This window comes from Taudactylus pleione, unplaced genomic scaffold (genome assembly GCF_031769625.1).
Source record: "Taudactylus pleione unplaced genomic scaffold, aTauple2 ptg000140l, whole genome shotgun sequence".
Taxonomy (NCBI): Eukaryota; Metazoa; Chordata; class Amphibia; order Anura; family Myobatrachidae; genus Taudactylus; species Taudactylus pleione.
In genome coordinates, this window is record NW_028284542.1 from 296,359 (window position 1) to 316,388 (window position 20,030).

The window sequence follows — 20,030 nt, forward strand, 5'->3', positions numbered from 1 at the left end:
CTTTGGTGGGCGTGTCGGGGGCGTGCCTGCCAGACGCAGGCGTTTCCATGGGAAGTGCAGCCTCCTGGTCGTTAGTTAAGCTTTGGTTTACCAGGTTGATGGTCACGATGGTGAACACCATCGCGACCATCGGGGCTTGCGACGAGACCCTAAGGTTGGGTCTCGGCAGCCACAAGCCCCAGGGAGCTTCCTGCTCTGATCGAGCAGGAAGCTCCCCACTGACATCACTGCTGATGTCAGTGCGGCCGCCCACAAAACGGCAGGCGTTCCTTAAGGAACGCCTCAGTTTTGGAAACCACCGCCCCCCGGCCTGCCTACAAAACGGGGAGAGCTGTCATTTAACATCGACAGCCGCCCCTTTTGTAGAGAGCTCCGGAGCGAGAGAGTAATTCTCTCGCTCCGGGGCTTGCGCACGCGCAGAGCGGCCGCTGCGCACGCACAGTGCGGCCGATGCGCGTGCGCAAGGCTAACTATCGACCCGCTTGCGAGCACATCGGTGCTTGCGACCGGGTCTGAATGAGACCCTATATGTGTTTCCACATACAGCTCTTCCCCGGCAAGTGATGGAACCCACAAGGTATCCTACACTTTCCTGCACTTGCCGGGCTGCCAGCCAATCAGAGGCAACTATTAAAGTAAGCAGCCGCTGATTGGCTGTGAGGGGCCTGGCTGTCAATCAAAGTGTAATTGCATGCACAAGCTATTTACTCCCATGCACTAGGTGAGATTTTCATAGCGGCATCGCCTGTCTGCGTTGCTCTGTCTCACCCCGTATATTTATTACACCCTCCTATCCAGATGCATATTTTTCTAGGAAGGTCATATTTGAGAATCAGCTTGGAACAATCTGTTTCCTTTCAGGTCATATCATGCTGAATCAGGACAATATAGACATAGGAGTTCATTCCGACCCGCTCGCTAGATGCTTTCGCTCGCTCCCAGCGTATGCAAATCCAGCGCACGCCCAGCAAGGCAGGCAATCGCACGGCAAGGCATTAGCACTCCCACTATGTCTTGGCGTGCGATCACTTTGTGTATGCAGACACCCGCCAGCCATTCATAAGATGCCCACTTGCGCACGTCATCTACAGGAAGTGCATGAAAACATTGGTACATCGTGCACCATCGGATGTGCTCGCAGAGCTTGAGGTTGACTATACCTGGCCGCAAGCAATTTGATCACTTCAGTGTGAAATACAACCAGGTGACGTGTACAATGACGCTGCCTGTTAATTATGCATGCCTCTGAAATAGCGCTGAAACACTCGCCAGCGTTCATACCTCCACTCCCCCATTTCTAGTTGCCTGCCCCTGTTACCACCCATAAACGGCCTCTCCTGTCACTCATTCATCTGGGCTATCTATGCTGGGCGAGTGAGCGCTTCCCGATTTTTCACAGTGGTTCGGGCACGTGCATTGCGATACATTGGCATGCGCACATTGCAAATATCGTCCAGCTATGAGCGATCGCATCCTAGCGAGTGGGTCTGAATCAGGTCCATAGTTCAATTTACACATTTCACAATGTTTGTTTATTTGTTCTGTTTTGTATAACTTCCTATGTCTGCTTATAACATTATGGGGTCTAGTTACTAAGCAGTGTTAGGAGACAGAGTGAAAAGTGGTAAGAAAGTGATAAGGTGCCAGCCAGTCAGCTCCCAAATAACCAACTGTCATTTTTCAAACAGCCTGTGAGATGACAGTTGGGAGCTGATTGGCTGGCACCTTATCACTTTCTTATCACATTTCACTCTGGCCCTGATTCAGAGCCGGACGCTCTGACAGAGTGCTCGCTCTGAATCAGGGCCGTCCTTCATTTTTAGAGCGGCCTCCTGGCCGCTCGTATAGCTGTGGGTGACCATCCACAGCTATAGCGAGCGGCCAGGAAGATGGTCGCGATGGTCAAGACCATCGCGACCATCGGACTTGCGACGAGACCCTTGTGGTAGGGTCTCGTTGCCGCAAGCCCTGGAGTGCTTTTGGCTCTATCAGAGCCAAAATCACTCCCACTGACATCACTAGTGATGTCAGTGGGGCTGGCTTCAGACGGTAGGCGTTCCCATGGGAACACCTCCCGTCTGGCCGCCACGCCCCCGGCACGCCCACAAAAGGGGGCGTGCTGTCAATCAACATCGACAGCACGCCCCCTTTGGTCCTCGACCCGGAGCGATGGAAAGCCCGTTGCTCCCCGGGTCTCGCGCATGCGCACGACGGAGCTCCCGATGGGGAACATCGACCCACAAGTGATGTCAGTGGGGCCAGCCCCAGACGGTAGGCGTTCCCATGGGAACGCCTCCGTCTGGGCAGCCACGCCCCCGGCACGCCCTCCAAAGGGGGCGTGCTGTCACTCACCATCGACAGCACGCCCCCTTTGTAGCGAGACCCGGAGCGACGGCTTGCCCCTCGCTATCCGGGTCTCGCGCATACGCACGACGGAGCCGCCTCTGTCGTGCGCATGCGCACTGGCCCAACATCGACCCGCTTGCGAGTGCTCAGCGCTCACCAGCGGGTCTGAATTAGGCCCTCTGTCCCCTAACACTGCTTAGTAAATAGACCCCTATGAGTTCATTTGTATAGGATGACAGCGCCTCACTGCCTAATTATTACTAGTCACAGGGAACATTGTAACCCCCACTTCCTAACCCCGTGATTGAAGGTTGCCCATGAGGTGGTGCCAGCCAGTTGGGCTCAGCAGGGGGCCGTGTCGTGGAAAGTGGGCGGACTGATGGGTGTGATGACGTGATCATGGCCTCTACCCTCGCTAAACAATGCCATGACTTCCGCCATTATGAAGCAGGGGGGCGGGGCCACAATGACGCGATTCAGCACAACTAGCATCATCCGCCGCCCGGATTGCCCACATTCGACGAGTAAGGGTGGCGACTTGCGGGTGGATGGCGGCCGGCTCAGAAGTCTTGCCCACTGTTCTGGGCAGCCGGGGGCACCACCAGATTTTCTAGAGCCTCCCGGCTGTTCCAGGCGAGTAGGCAAGTCTGCCCTGATCACAGTGATGGAATGGCGCGCAAGGGAGGCCAGCACATTGATTAAGATGAACATTTGTTACATGTGACTTTGGTAAGTTAATATAAAGAGGAATTACAGTTCTAACACTCCATGGCAACAGTTTGTTGTAGGATGTCTGCAAAAATGTAACCAAATAAATTTAGGTTCATGGAATTTTTTTTTATTTCTACAAAAATTCCCTTTACAGATGGCTGTGGTGCAGTAACGGCACGGCGAGTATATGTACTTACCTGGGGACACCAAGCATTATTGTGGTATTGATGCCTTTTGGTGAATGTACCCACTGATCACTGGGTGAGGTGTCTAAATAGGTCCCAGGATTCAAAATGACTGTCCATGGGCCTGATTGAGCCAGGATCGCAGTTGCTAATATGCACGCAATTGGCCGATTGTTGCGTCTTGCGCATGTGTCACAGTGCTAGCTGTTGCCATCGGGACTGCGATCACAGAGGCTACGCAGACCTCTCGCAGAGTGATTGACAGGAATCACCATTTGTGGGTGGTGACGGGGAGGTGGTAGGGGAAACTCAGACACGCCAGTGCGTTTGCACGCCGTTGCAGGGGCGTGCATAAATTAGCCACTGCGATGCCGTACGCAGTGTGAGGTCTCAAAGTGTATGGGGTTGTTAGCAATTTCTGAGTAAGGTCAGGTCTTGTGCAAGTGAGCGTGAGGCTGCGATGGTACTCGATTGTACCGATGGTTTCGCTATTCTGCTGAACATCACGAATGTGTGTAAGGTAAAGTGGCCGTCCTTATGTTGTGCTGAGTGTGCATTGCGATCGCAATGGATTAGCATACTTCCGTAGTTGAACTGCGTGCGCAGTTGCGCACACAATATTGCGATCCGTAGTGAATCAGGCCCCATGTGTACAGCAGGTGATAACGCCAATGGAATCGATGACGCCTAACCTTTGGTGACTTCACATAGACGCATGAACTCACCTGATCAGAATGCTTTGCGGAACCAGGAAACCAGCCTGTGTGTGTGAGGCCTAATACTGGTGTGTGAGCCCCTATTGCACTAGTCACCTAAGTCCGTGTGTGAGCAGTTTTGAAGCGGAAGCGACTGTAACCAATCAGAACGTTCAGAACACAAATGTTTGAGCACCAATATTTCAAATTATGTACATACCTCCCAACCAGGGCTGGAATTACCTATATGCTGGTTACGCGGCTGAGTAGGGCGCCACATAGAGGAGGTCACCCTGGCTCGGCTGCGCCAGTGACATGCTAATTAGAAATGACTCACCAAATCGTCCGTTTAGGGCCCAGCGGATCCCAGGGGGCCTGATAACAGGGCTGTATCATGAAGGCAGCCGCATGTGTGATTGAGGCACCCGGGCCTGACTGAACACTTCTGGGCCCCGGCAGTCTGTCAGTGCATGTTGCCAGCTTGCTGAGCTATGCTTGCGCTTTGCTGCCTCTGGGGTTTATGTACTAAGCAGTGTTAGGAGACCGAGTGAAAAGTGATAAGATAGTGATAAGGTGCCAGCCAATCAGCTCCCAACTGTCATCTCACAGGCTGTGTTTGAAAAATGACAGTTGGGAGCTGATTAGCTGGCACCTTATCACTTTCTTATCACTTTTCACTCTGTCTCTTATCACTGCTTAGTAAATAGACCCCTCTATCTCATATCTCTGCCTCCTCTCACTTTCTGACTCTCTTGCTCTCTCTCTCTTCTTAAATGTCTTGCACCTGTCTACGGTCTCTCTCCCATTTGTTGTTTCTCTCTCCAGAGGGACAAAAATGGGGCGAGGCTCGTGGGTACGACTTTTCCCAAAAGACCACAGCCCCTTCATTATTTCGGCAGACACAAAAGTACAGCAGAGGGTGCTGGAATATATATTTGCTTACCAAAAACTATTGGGCTTGGGACGGCCCTGCCCCCAACTTCACCCCCAACTGTACACTGGCTCCCGCGCTTCTGCCTGTTTCCCAATTTCATTACCCCTATATGCCAAAAGAGTTAAATACATACTTGCCTACCCTCCCAATTTGGTCGGGAGCCTCCCGAAAATCGGGTGCCGCTCCCGGCCTCCCGGGAAGGCAGGCAAGTCTCTGGCGACGTGTGTGCAACCCACGGACTTGTAAGTATAAAGCCCAGCAGCGGGGGGGCCGGTGACGCGATTCGCGCTGAATCGCGTCATCGTGGCTCCGCCCCCTGCTCCACAACGCCATTAATATCGGCATTGTGAAGAGGGGGCGGAGCCATGATGACGCGATCGCGCTGTCACACCCCCAATTACGAGTCGCTGCCGGGTCCCGCCCCCTTTGACGCGCCACGCCCCCCTGCTCTGTAAGCCCGACAGCTCCCTCCCGGAAGGAGGGAGCTAAATGTCGGCAAGTCTGGTTAAATAGTGTAAAAATAAATTCACCTTGGCTGTGTGTGGTCTTCTCTGATGATAATTCCCTTTATCAGGACAATGCCATTTGGTTTCCGTGAAGTCTCTGAATCATACGGCCCACATAGACAAGACGTGTGAGAGCCAGACTTTCTCTCTCCGATAGGCCGGGGGTCGGCCGTGTTTGTCTGCCCCGCGCATCTCCCTAACAGCTGCAACTTTTTAGATGTGTTTATTGAAATAATACAGCTAAATATAAAGCAGAGAACATGTTTACCGGCTTCACTTTCAGCACAGATATCAGCAGACGAGACTTTCTATCGCCCCAGCCTCCTTCATATTTTTAAGCTGAGATGATGAATCCAGTGGGATCTGCTCTGCGACCTTTGCGACCTCGTAACTTATCTTTCCTCCCTATTCAGGACAAATGGCTCATTACAGGCTTCTCTGAATCAGATCATATGTAACCAGTTAGTTTAATTCCAGCAGTATCGTGACTCCTTTGTGTGATTTATCAGTTTCCTGCAGTTACTCAGGTCCTGGGTTCTGTACGGAATGATTAATATTTTATATATATTTTAAATTAAATTTTTCTTTAATTGTTAACATTCTTTAAAAGCCAGGGGGCCCTGTCAGCTTTCTGGCATCTAGACATCCGCACTGAATTAATAGGGAGTTTGCTCGTATCGCATGAAGCTCACTGTCCAAGAACATCCTCCTGTGATATGAAGGTCAAGAGCATTCTTGTTCATCCTATTACTCTGTCTAGAGGAAACTTATAAAAGATACAATAAGGAAACACAGTTTATCTAAACCTAAAAAAGTTGGATGCATGAATTTAATTTCATACAAAAGTGAGTTTGACACCACAATATGCTCAATTTAGTATTACAGGAGCTACTCATCTCTAGTCTGTGCTGCCTGGGAACCCTGCTCCTTCCACTATATAACTCTCAGTCTGTGGCTTCCTGCTGTCACAATTCCCCTCCTCACATCATGTCACTGCCCCTGTGACATGTAGCCCTGTCCTCACTGACACATCACTCATCTCCTGATATACTCTGTGCTGCTGGGGAACCCTGCTCCTCCCACTATATAACTCTGTCTGTGGCTTCCTGCTGCCTCCATTCCCCTCCTCACATCATGTCACTGCCCCTGTCACATGCAGCCCTGTCCTCACTAACACATCACTCATCTCCTGATATACTCTGTACTGCAGGGGAACCCTGCCCCTTCCACTATATAAGTCTCAGTCTATGGCCACCTAATGCCTCCATTCCCCTCCTCACATCCTGTCATTGCCCCTGTCACATGCAGCCCTGTCCTCACTAACTCATCACTCATCTCCTGATGTACTCTGTGCCGCTGGGAAACCTGCTCCTCCCATTATGTAACTCTCAGCCTGTGACTTTGTGCTGCCTCCATTCCCCTTCTCACATCATGTCACTGCCCCTGTCACATGCAGCCCTGTCCTCACTGACACATCATTCACCTCCTCATATACTCTGTGCTGCTGGGGACTCTGGTCCTAAGACGTTCTCTGTATTATACAGTGCTCACTAAGATGTTCTCTGTATTATACAGTGGTCACTAAGATGTTCTCTGTATTATATAGTGGTTAGGTTACCAACAGGTTCTCTGTATTGTATGATGGTCCCTAGCACCGATGGGTCTTACCTTATTCCTGTGGTGGGGCAGTCCCAGCTGCAGCATCCCCTCACCTCGGCTGCAGTCCTGCCCCTATCCATTGCGCATGCGAGAAATAAGAACAAGGAAAAAAAAAACACAATGAAGCCTCGCACAGTAAAAACAGCATCAGCACTAGGGGCTGCATCAGCTGCTATAATAAAAGCAGAAGAGGCCTCCCATTGGATGCGCTCTGTCAGCTAATGGCGGTCTGGTCTGGTAGTATCAGGGAGAGATAACTCCTCCCCCTGGGACTGTCTGCCTGCAGTGTGATTAGCAGATAGCGCATCCAATGGGAAGCCACTTCTGCTTTTATTATAGTAGCCACAGGAGGGAGGTGGGAACATTCACTGCATTGCAATGAATAGCAATGATGAAGACCACTAGATCCCTATTACTTCCACTCTAGGGACCCGCTGGATCCAGCACTTGATGATGTGACTGCATGGGGTCTGAATAATAATTACGCAACCAGTGGTTGCTTCATCCATGACTAGTGCATGCTCACTGCTACTATGTAACTGCGAGTGACGTCAATTCCTATTTAGTGCTGAGGTCTTGCTCTTGTTAGATCACGGTGATCTTGCAGTCTCATCATTCTAATGCAGTTCAGGAGATCGCTACAGTCTCGCAGCTCCATTTCGGTAAAATAAGATAAACAGTGGAATATTTATATGATGCTGAAATGCGTTGGAAGATGAAGAGTTTGACCAAAGTGCAAAACACATTTTCGTACTGCACATGTACATAAAAAGCATTACGCATCCATCTGTGCACAGATTCACATTTTTCACTTACCACTCCACACGCTTAGAAAGGAGGAACAAGTGAGAGAAGAGGGTGAAGGACTGTGGACCTCATTCAGACCCAGTCGCAAGCGCCGAGCGCTCGCAACCGGGTCGATGTTTTGGTCCTGCGCACACGCAGCGGCCGCACTGTGCGTGCGCAAGCCCCGGAGCGAGAGAGAAACTCTCTCGCTCCGGAGCTCACTACAAAAGGCCCGGCTGTCGATGTTGATCGACAGCTCGGCCCGTTTTGTAGGCGGGGCAGAGGGGGTGGTGGTTTCACAAAAGGAGGTGTTCTTTAAGGAACGCCTGCCGTTTTGTGAGCGGCCGCACTGACATCAGCAGTGATGTCAGTGGGGAGTTTCCTGCTCGATCAGAGCATGAAGCTCCCTAGGGCATGTGGTTGCCGAGACCCAACCTTAGGGTCTCGTTGCAAGCCCCAATGGTCGCGATGGTCTTGACAGTCGCTAAACTGGTCGGTCGCTAAACTGTGGGTGGTAACCCACAGCTTAGCAAGCGACCAAGAGGCCGCACTTAAAGATAGAAGCGGCCACCCTCATTCAGAACGATCACTCGCTTCTTGTGAGCGCCTCTGAATGAGGGCCTGATTCAGACCCGCTCACGAGCGCTGAGCGCTCGCAAGCGGGTCAATGGTGGCCCAGTGCGCATGCGCATGACGGAGCCGGCTCCGTCGTGCGCATGCGCGAGACGCGGATAGCAACAGGCAAACCGTCGCTCCGGGTCTCGTACCAAAGGGGGTGTGCTGTTGATGTTGAGTGACAGCACGCCCCCTTTGGTGGGTGTGCCGGGGGCGTGGCTGCCCAGACGGAGGCGTTCCCATGGGAACGCCTCCGTCTGGGGCCTGCCCCACTGACATCACAAGTGATGTCAGTGGGAGTGCTTTCGGCTCTGTTGAGCCGAAAGCACTCCATGGCTTGCGGAAACGAGACCCTACCACAAGAGTCTCGTCGCAAGCCCGATGGTCGCGATGGTCTTGACCATTGCGACCATCTTCCTGGCCGCTCGCTATAGCTGTGGGTGGTCACCCACAGCTATACGAGCGGCCAGGAGGCCGCTCTAAAAATCAAGAAGGACGGCCCTGATTCAGAGCCTGAGTGCATTATGGGTGTTTGACAACTGGTGCAAAATATGCACTTCTGATTGGCTGAGTGTGTCTTGACCCAGCCCACTGATACTATTCCTATTATTAGCGTGGCTGCTGCGGTCTATATTGTATTACTATTAGCATTCAGCCAACGTCAGAAAAGAAGATTAAAGTGGAAGATAATGAATGTTTAATTGGAACTTAGGGTCTGATTCAGCACGGATCGCAATTGCTACCAAACACGCAGATGGCTGATTGCTGCGTAATGTGCATGTGTAGGATAGCATTGCGATCGCACTGCAGTCATGCACGCACATAGAAACCCATTGCAGAGTGAGTGACGGGGTGTCAGTATTTGGGGGTGGTGACTGGGAAGTGTTTGGAGAAACGCAGGCGTATTTGTAATGTATGCAGTTGCATGGGCGTGCATAAATTAGCCACTGCGACGACATACGCAGCTTGTGTACTCACTGCGTGCGACGAGAATTGCAATTTCTTACACAAGTAAGAGCTGCTGTAATTGTGTGTGACGGCCTGATGTTCCTCGATGTTACCGATGTACTGCGAGGTATTACAGATGTGAGAAAGCGGTAGTGGGTCTCTCTATGCTGGCAGAGCGGTTGCAAACAGCATATTTTCGCAGCAGAACTGCGTGTAATTACAGAGCTGCGATCGCAATAGCCACCCATGCTAAATCAGGCTCTTAGTACTGTCATTAGTATTTGTAGCTGCGTATAATTGCATTTAGCATGGGAAATGTGACTATAGCATTTATTAATAACAGTCTCCCAACACTAACACACTGGGTGGTATTCAATTAGATTTGCACCACAGAAAAGTTTCGACTGCCGGAATTTTCACCGACATCGCGTATTTTGGACGCGGAAACTTATGGTGCGCGTCCCCACTATTCGCCGTATTCAATTCCAAAACAAGCGAAAACAGCAAGTGGCGAATGCAGAACAGGCCGAAAGTACTGTCAGAATTGGGGAACCAGCCTGAACCCCCAAAAAGATGCAGTAACATAGGGAATCAATGTAGATGTGTACTAATAGCCCTAATAAAAGTATATGGGGTACTTTAGTTGTGTAAATAGCTTATTATTACCGTCTTTGTATAAGTGGTGAAGAATGGCATAAAGCTGTATTTTTTTGTGAAAATAAGTAGTCCTGGCAAATTTGGGGTACATGAAAATGGGTGCTAGCATATTTTAAAGTTTCTGAAGGGATGGTTTAAAAAACATGAGAAACGCACCTGTTGCATGCACCTGCAATCCTAAAAACACCTGATGGCAAGGTGATTGCAAGAGGTGTGTTTTTCATGTTTTTTGCAGACCCCCAAGAGGTCTATTTCGCTAGCTATTATGCTTGTCCCCCCACTTTGTGCTTTTTCGCCCCCAACTTCAAAGTACTTTTTTGGGGTGTTCTAAGTTTTTCACTGGGATTTTTTCATTTGACACAGTTGTCCTTTGGGGGTCTGTCCCAAGGGTTCTGAGTGGTTTCCCCACCTTTGCACCCCAAAATAAAAATGTTACACTTCTTTTCTCCTGATATTCAGAGGCAAATCTTTTTCGCCTATTACATTACATTGCATTGCATTGACTTTCCGCGTAAGTGTAAACCGTCTGGAATTGAATTTGGAGATAAGTTCTGACCACGTGAAAAGCCCCAATCGGCGATACAACTTTTTGCTTCTAATTGAATACAGCCCACTGTCTTATACAGTATATGTGATTCCTCATTCAAGTACTATATTGTGTACAAATAGGGTATTGTAACTTTAGCATTTGCTACTACTGTACCACTGTCAAGACACATCTCCTGGCACCAATCAGGGGCATATGTCACTGGCTTTTCCTGGTGCAAACCTGGCATGTCAGCTAGTTGCAGAGTTGGACACCTGCAAGCTGCCTAAAGCACCTCTATTTTGGGGGCACGTTTTGGTGTAAAATGCGTCCAACCCTACATCAGCCCCAATACATATATATATAAAAGGGTCAGGTTCTCCTTAAACAGGAATGTGTTTAATTGTGATTTTACTTTGATTTAACAGCCTTTTGCAATTGCTGTAATTTCCATTTATAGTTACAAACATATTCCGCAACGTGTCCCAGTCCGTATCATTCTCCCATGTGTCTCATCTGGCAAGATTTGCTTTTTATCTTACTATTTTACAACTGGGTAATTCTTGAGAAAGTTTATTATTCTGACACAATCTGGGACATGTATAACTCGGAATGTTCAGAAGGTTTTTACAAGAATCAGCAGCGGATCCAACTAACAATCTCTCCCGCATGGATACAGTATTATACATAACCTAATCATTTATCAGATGACTGGCAGCAATGTAACCAATTAGAGAGGGTCATGGGTCTAAGACCTAGTCAGCTTAATGCTGTAATCAGCCAGTGGTTCTGTATAATCATTCACATCTGGAATGTATTAACATAACTTTTGTTTTTGTGAAGAAATTCTTTGAGATGAGCATGCGAGGTGTGGTTACTAATTCCAACAAACAATAAAATTGTGGTTATCTGTCATCTGAAAAGGGAAAAACAGAGGATGAGACATATTAACATACACTAGTAATGAGGGAACTGTTTGCTGGGTCTACGGTTAGTGCTATTTTAAGTATGTGCTGTTATAGTCAGTGCCATGAAAGTAAATATTTATGTATTTAGGAACATTAATTTATACAGCGGAAACATATTCTGCAGCTCTCACAGAAAATATCTCAGTCATTCACATCAGCCCCTACTAACAATCTATATCACACTCTACTACCCACTATTGTCATCACATCCTACTGCCCACTATTGTCATCACATCCTACTGCCCACTATTATCATCACATCCTACTGCTCACTATAATCATCACATCCCACTGCTCACTATTTTCATCACATCCTACTGCTCACTATTATCATCATCACATCCTACTGCTCACTATTATCATTATCACATCCTACTGCCTACTATTATCATCATCACATCCTACTGCTCACTATTGTCATCACATCCTACTGCTCACTATTATCATCATCACATCCTACTGCCCACTATTATCATCATCACATCCTACTGTCCACTATTATCATCATCACATCCTACTGCTCACTATTATCATCATCACATCCTACTGCCTATTATCATCATCACATCCTACTACCCACTATTGTCATCACATCCTACTGCCCACTATTATCATCACATCCTACTGCTCACTATTATCATCACATCCTACTGCCCACTATTATCATCATCACATACTACTGCTCACTATTATCATCATCACATCCTACTGCCTATTATCATCATCATCACATCCTACTGCCCACTATTATCATCACATCCTACTGCCCACTATTATCATCACATCCTACTGCTCACTATTGTCATCACATCCTACTGCTCACTATTGTCATCACATCCTACTGCCCACTATTATCATCACATCCTACTGCTCACTATTATCATCATCACATCCTACTGCCTACTATTATCATCATCACATCCTACTGCTCACTATTATCATCATCACATCCTACTGCCTACTATTATCATCACATCCTACTGCCCACTATTATCATCACATCCTAATGCTCACTATTATCATCACATCCTACTGCCCACTATTATCATCATCACATCCTACTGCCCACTATTATCATCATCACATCCTACTGCTCACTATTATCATCACATCCTACTGCCCACTATCATCATCACATCGTACTGCCCACTATTATCATCACATCCTACTGCTCACTATTATAATAATCATCATCACATCCTACTGCCCACTATTATCATCACATCATACTGCCTACTATTATCATCACATCCTACTGCTCACTATTGTCATCACATCCTACTGCCCACTATTATCATCACAACCTACTGCCCACTATTGTCATCACAACCTACTGCCCACTATTATCATCACATCCTACTGCCCACTATTATCATCACATCCTACTGCTCACTATTATCATCACATCCGACTGCTCACTATTGTCATCACATCCTACTGCCCACTATTATCATCACATCCTACTGCTCACTAATATCATCATCACATCCTACTGCCTACTATTATCATCATCACATCCTACTACCCACTATTATCATCACATCCTACTGCCTACTATTATCATCATCACATCCTACTGCCTACTATTATCATCATCACATCCTACTGCCTACTATTATCATCACATCCTACTGCCCACTATTATCATCACATCCTACTGCCCACTATTATAATCACATCCTACTGCCCACTATTGTCATCACATCCTACTGCCCATTATTATCATCATCACATCCTAATGCCCACTATTGTCATCACATCCTACTGCCCACTTTTATCAACACATCCTACTGCTCACTATTATCATCACATCCTACTGCCCACTATTATCATCACATCCTACTGCCCACTATTATCATCACATCCTACTGCTCACTATTGTCATCACATCCTACTGCCCACTATTATCATCACATCCTACTGCCCACTATTATCATCACATCCTACTGCCCACTATTGTCATCACATCCTACTGCCCACTATTATCATCATCACATCCTACTGCCCACTATTATCATCACATCCTACTGCTCACTATTATCATCATCACATCCTACTGCCTACTATTATCATCATCACATCCTACTGCTCACTATTATCATCATCACATCCTACTGCCTACTATTATCATCACATCCTACTGCCCACTATTATCATCACATCCTAATGCTCACTATTATCATCACATCCTACTGCCCACTATTATCATCATCACATCCTACTGCCCACTATTATCATCATCACATCCTACTGCTCACTATTATCATCACATCCTACTGCCCACTATTGTCATCACATCCTACTGCCCACTATTATCATCATCACATCCTACTGCCCACTATTATCATCACATCCTAATGCTCACTATTATCATCACATCCTACTGCCCACTATTATCATCATCACATCCTACTGCCCACTATTATCATCATCACATCCTACTGCTCACTATTATCATCACATCCTACTGCCCACTATCATCATCACATCGTACTGCCCACTATTATCATCACATCCTACTGCTCACTATTATAATCATCATCACATCCTACTGCCCACTATTATCATCACATCATACTGCCTACTATTATCATCACATCCTACTGCTCACTATTGTCATCACATCCTACTGCCCACTATTGTCATCACAACCTACTGCCCACTATTGTCATCACAACCTACTGCCCACTATTATCATCACATCCTACTGCCCACTATTATCATCACATCCTACTGCTCACTATTATCATCACATCCGACTGCTCACTATTGTCATCACATCCTACTGCCCACTATTATCATCACATCCTACTGCTCACTATTATCATCATCACATCCTACTGCCTACTATTATCATCATCACATCCTACTACCCACTATTATCATCACATCCTACTGCCTACTATTATCATCACATCCTACTGCCTACTATTATCATCGCATCCTACTGCCTACTATTATCATCATCACATCCTACTGCCTACTATTATCATCACATCCTACTGCCCACTATTATCATCACATCCTACTGCCCACTATTATAATCACATCCTACTGCCCACTATTGTCATCACATCCTACTGCCCATTATTATCATCATCACATCCTAATGCCCACTATTGTCATCACATCCTACTGCCCACTTTTATCAACACATCCTACTGCTCACTATTATCATCACATCCTACTGCCTACTATTATCATCACATCCTACTGCCTACTATTATCATCACATCCTACTGCCTACTATTATCAACACATCCTACTGCTCACTATTATCATCACATCCTACTGCCTACTATTATCATCACATCCTACTGCTCACTATTATCATCACATCCTACTGCCTACTATTATCATCACATCCTACTGCCTACTATTATCATCACATCCTACTGCCTACTATTATCATCACATCCTACTGCCTACTATTATCACATCCTACTGCCTACTATTATCATCACATCCTACTGCCTACTATTATCAACACATCCTACTGCTCACTATTATCATCACATCCTACTGCCCACTATTGTCATCACAACCTACTGCTCACTATCATCATCACAACCTACTGCCCACTATCATCATCACATCCTACTGCCCACTATTATCATCACATCCTACTGCTCACTATTATCATCACATCCGACTGCTCACTATTGTCATCACATCCTACTGCCCACTATTATCATCACATCCTACTGCTCACTAATATCATCATCACATCCTACTGCCTACTATTATCATCATCACATCCTACTACCCACTATTATCATCACATCCTACTGCCTACTATTATCATCATCACATCCTACTGCCTACTATTATCATCATCACATCCTACTGCCTACTATTATCATCACATCCTACTGCCCACTATTATCATCACATCCTACTGCCCACTATTATAATCACATCCTACTGCCCACTATTGTCATCACATCCTACTGCCCATTATTATCATCATCACATCCTAATGCCCACTATTGTCATCACATCCTACTGCCCACTTTTATCAACACATCCTACTGCTCACTATTATCATCACATCCTACTGCCCACTATTATCATCACATCCTACTGCCCACTATTATCATCACATCCTACTGCTCACTATTGTCATCACATCCTACTGCCCACTATTATCATCACATCCTACTGCCCACTATTATCATCACATCCTACTGCCCACTATTATCATCATCACATCCTACTGCCCACTATTATCATCACATCCTACTGCTCACTATTATCATCATCACATCCTACTGCCTACTATTATCATCATCACATCCTACTGCTCACTATTATCATCATCACATCCTACTGCCTACTATTATCATCACATCCTACTGCCCACTATTATCATCACATCCTAATGCTCACTATTATCATCACATCCTACTGCCCACTATTATCATCATCACATCCTACTGCCCACTATTATCATCATCACATCCTACTGCTCACTATTATCATCACATCCTACTGCCCACTATCATCATCACATCGTACTGCCCACTATTATCATCACATCCTACTGCTCACTATTATAATCATCATCACATCCTACTGCCCACTATTATCATCACATCATACTGCCTACTATTATCATCACATCCTACTGCTCACTATTGTCATCACATCCTACTGCCCACTATTGTCATCACAACCTACTGCCCACTATTGTCATCACAACCTACTGCCCACTATTATCATCACATCCTACTGCCCACTATTATCATCACATCCTACTGCTCACTATTATCATCACATCCGACTGCTCACTATTGTCATCACATCCTACTGCCCACTATTATCATCACATCCTACTGCTCACTATTATCATCATCACATCCTACTGCCTACTATTATCATCATCACATCCTACTACCCACTATTATCATCACATCCTACTGCCTACTATTATCATCACATCCTACTGCCTACTATTATCATCGCATCCTACTGCCTACTATTATCATCATCACATCCTACTGCCTACTATTATCATCACATCCTACTGCCCACTATTATCATCACATCCTACTGCCCACTATTATAATCACATCCTACTGCCCACTATTGTCATCACATCCTACTGCCCATTATTATCATCATCACATCCTAATGCCCACTATTGTCATCACATCCTACTGCCCACTTTTATCAACACATCCTACTGCTCACTATTATCATCACATCCTACTGCCTACTATTATCATCACATCCTACTGCCTACTATTATCATCACATCCTACTGCCTACTATTATCAACACATCCTACTGCTCACTATTATCATCACATCCTACTGCCTACTATTATCATCACATCCTACTGCTCACTATTATCATCACATCCTACTGCCTACTATTATCATCACATCCTACTGCCTACTATTATCATCACATCCTACTGCCTACTATTATCATCACATCCTACTGCCTACTATTATCACATCCTACTGCCTACTATTATCATCACATCCTACTGCCTACTATTATCAACACATCCTACTGCTCACTATTATCATCACATCCTACTGCCCACTATTGTCATCACAACCTACTGCTCACTATCATCATCACAACCTACTGCCCACTATCATCATCACATCCTACTGCCCACTATTATCATCACATCCTACTGCCCACTATTATCATCACATCCTACTGCCCACTATTATCATCACATCCTACTGCCCACTATTGTCATCACAACCTACTGCTCACTATTATCATCACAACCTACTGCCCACTATCATCATCACATCCTACTGCTCACTATTATCATCACATCCTACTGCCTACTATTATCATCACATCCTACTACCCACTATTATCATCACATCCTACTGCCTACTATTCTCATCACATCCTACTGCTCACTATTATCATCACATCCTACTGCTCACTATTATCATCACATCCTACTGCCTACTATTATCATCACGTCCTACTGCCCACTATCGTCATCACGTCCTACTGCCCACTATCATCATCACGTCCTACTGCCTACTATCATCATCACGTCCTACTGCCCACTATCATCATCACGTCCTACTGCCCACTATTATCATCACGTCCTACTGCCCACTATTATCATCACATCCTACTGCTCACTATTATCATCACATCCTACTGCCCACTATTATCATCACATCCTACTGACTACTATTATCATCACATCCTACTGCCCACTATTATCATCACATCCTACTGCTCAATATTATCATCACATCCTACTGCCCTCTATTATCATCACATCCTACTGCTCACTATTATCATCATCACATCCTACTGCCCACTATTATCATCATCACATCCTACTTCTCACTATAATCATCACATCCTACTGCCCACTATTATCATCACATAGTACTGCTCACTATTATCATCACATCCTACTGCCCACTATTATCATCACATCCTACTTCTCACTATAATCATCACATCCTACTGCCCACTATTATCATAACATAGTACTGCCCACTATTATCATCACATAGTACTGCTCACTATAATCATCACATCCTACTGCCCACTATTATCATCACATAGTACTGCCCACTATTATCATCACATAGTACTGCCCACTATTATCATCACATCCTACTGCCCACTATTATCATCACATCGTACTGTCCCCTATTATCATCACATCCTACTACCCACTATTATCATCACATAGTACTGCCCACTATTATCATCACATAGTACTGCCCACTATTATCATCACATAGTACTGCCCACTATTATCATCACATAGTACTGCCCACTATTATCATCATCACATCCTACTGCCCACTATTATCATCACATAGTACTGCCCACTATTATCATCACATAGTACTGCCCACTATTATCATCACATAGTACTGCCCACTATTATCATCACATCGTACTGCCCACTATTATCATCACATCGTACTGCCCACTATTATCATCACATCCTACTGCCCACTATTATCATCACATCCTACTTCTGAATATAACGGGTTACTGTGATCTCTGGCCCTGTGTATGACAGATGTGTTACATACACTGCACAGTCCGTAATACAGAAAGTAGAGGCATTACTCTACACTGAAACATTAGGACACCATTTAACACTGATTGGCTACAGATGTCCTCTGTTCATGCATGTAGTGACTTGCACTATACGGACATACACTGTGCCTGCGCCAACAGCGGAAACCGGAAGTGTTTCTTTCCACCACGCACCAGAGTTTTAATTAATGAGGACCCTTACTATAAAGCAGGGTCAGTGGTCAGGAATAGACATTTGCCCTTGAAAATGTCCCTTCATAAGGATGAAACGCGTTGGGTCATTTCCTGACTCTTTGTTGTTACCCCCAATCCGTTTATGCATTTATTCTGTGATTATAAGGCTGTAACCTCATTGTACATTAAATTGGATATTCGTTACTAGAACCTTAGCACTCTTTCAGTAACCCCCTCGACCCATTTCCCTTCCCTCCACTCACACGCACACATCTTAGGCCTTGCAGACGAGTGACGGACCAGCAGATGCACATCATTGGTAAGGTAACCATTCTTACCTAAATCATACTGCACCATAGTGTCCCTGTCACTCTGCTACTGCGTTCCTTATTTTCTGAGGTAATGTGAGCTGGGAGGAGGAGTGCACCCATAACAACAGTGGAAAAGGATTATCATATGTTCTCCCAACACCCTGCCTCAAGTTGTTGACCACCTGGTACCACCAGTTGGGTTTATTACCTGCATTAGACGTCTAATCACCCTTTAAACACAAATTGAACTTCCAGCCTACAGTTCTTGCCGACCAGATCCATCCAGATTCCCTAGACTCTTTAGCTCTACAGTGATAACAGGACCAACTCTTCTTTTACAGATCTCAGTGCCAGTACCAATTGCACAGAACTGGCATTATTTCAAGTATAATAAATAATTGAAAAACAAGCAGCGCATTCTCAGATGGCTTCAGTGCTGGCCAAGCTGGGCTAGAGCTCCGCTCTATTCTCCTGGAATTCTCTGGGGGTAAGCTGTTATTTTTGTGACTGTTACTCCCTTGCTGTTGTAAATAACTATGGCCCTCATTCAGACCCACTCGCAAGCGGGCGCACGTACGTTAGGCGTACGTACAAAATTATTTAAATTCAATGGCTCGCTCGTATTTTCATTCGCATCTAAAATTCCTCCCTAAACTCAGGCGACCCCTCCTCTAACTAACGAGCGTGCGAAATAGCGAGCGTACATCCCCGAAATGGCTTGAAGGGAACGCACGCACAAGTGAAACCGGAAGTGGCCTTGTCAGATGTCGATTACCTGCTCCTTTATTCTGCCTACCTCCCTCAATCGTATCATGCCAATCAATGTATCAATTAGCTCATTTTTTTTTTTTTCAACACAATGCAAGAAACTTTACTCTTGTCCGTGTTTGTGTTTACCCGCAGAATACGTACGGATGGAACATTCGCTTTTATTGTTCAAAAAACATGTGAACCAC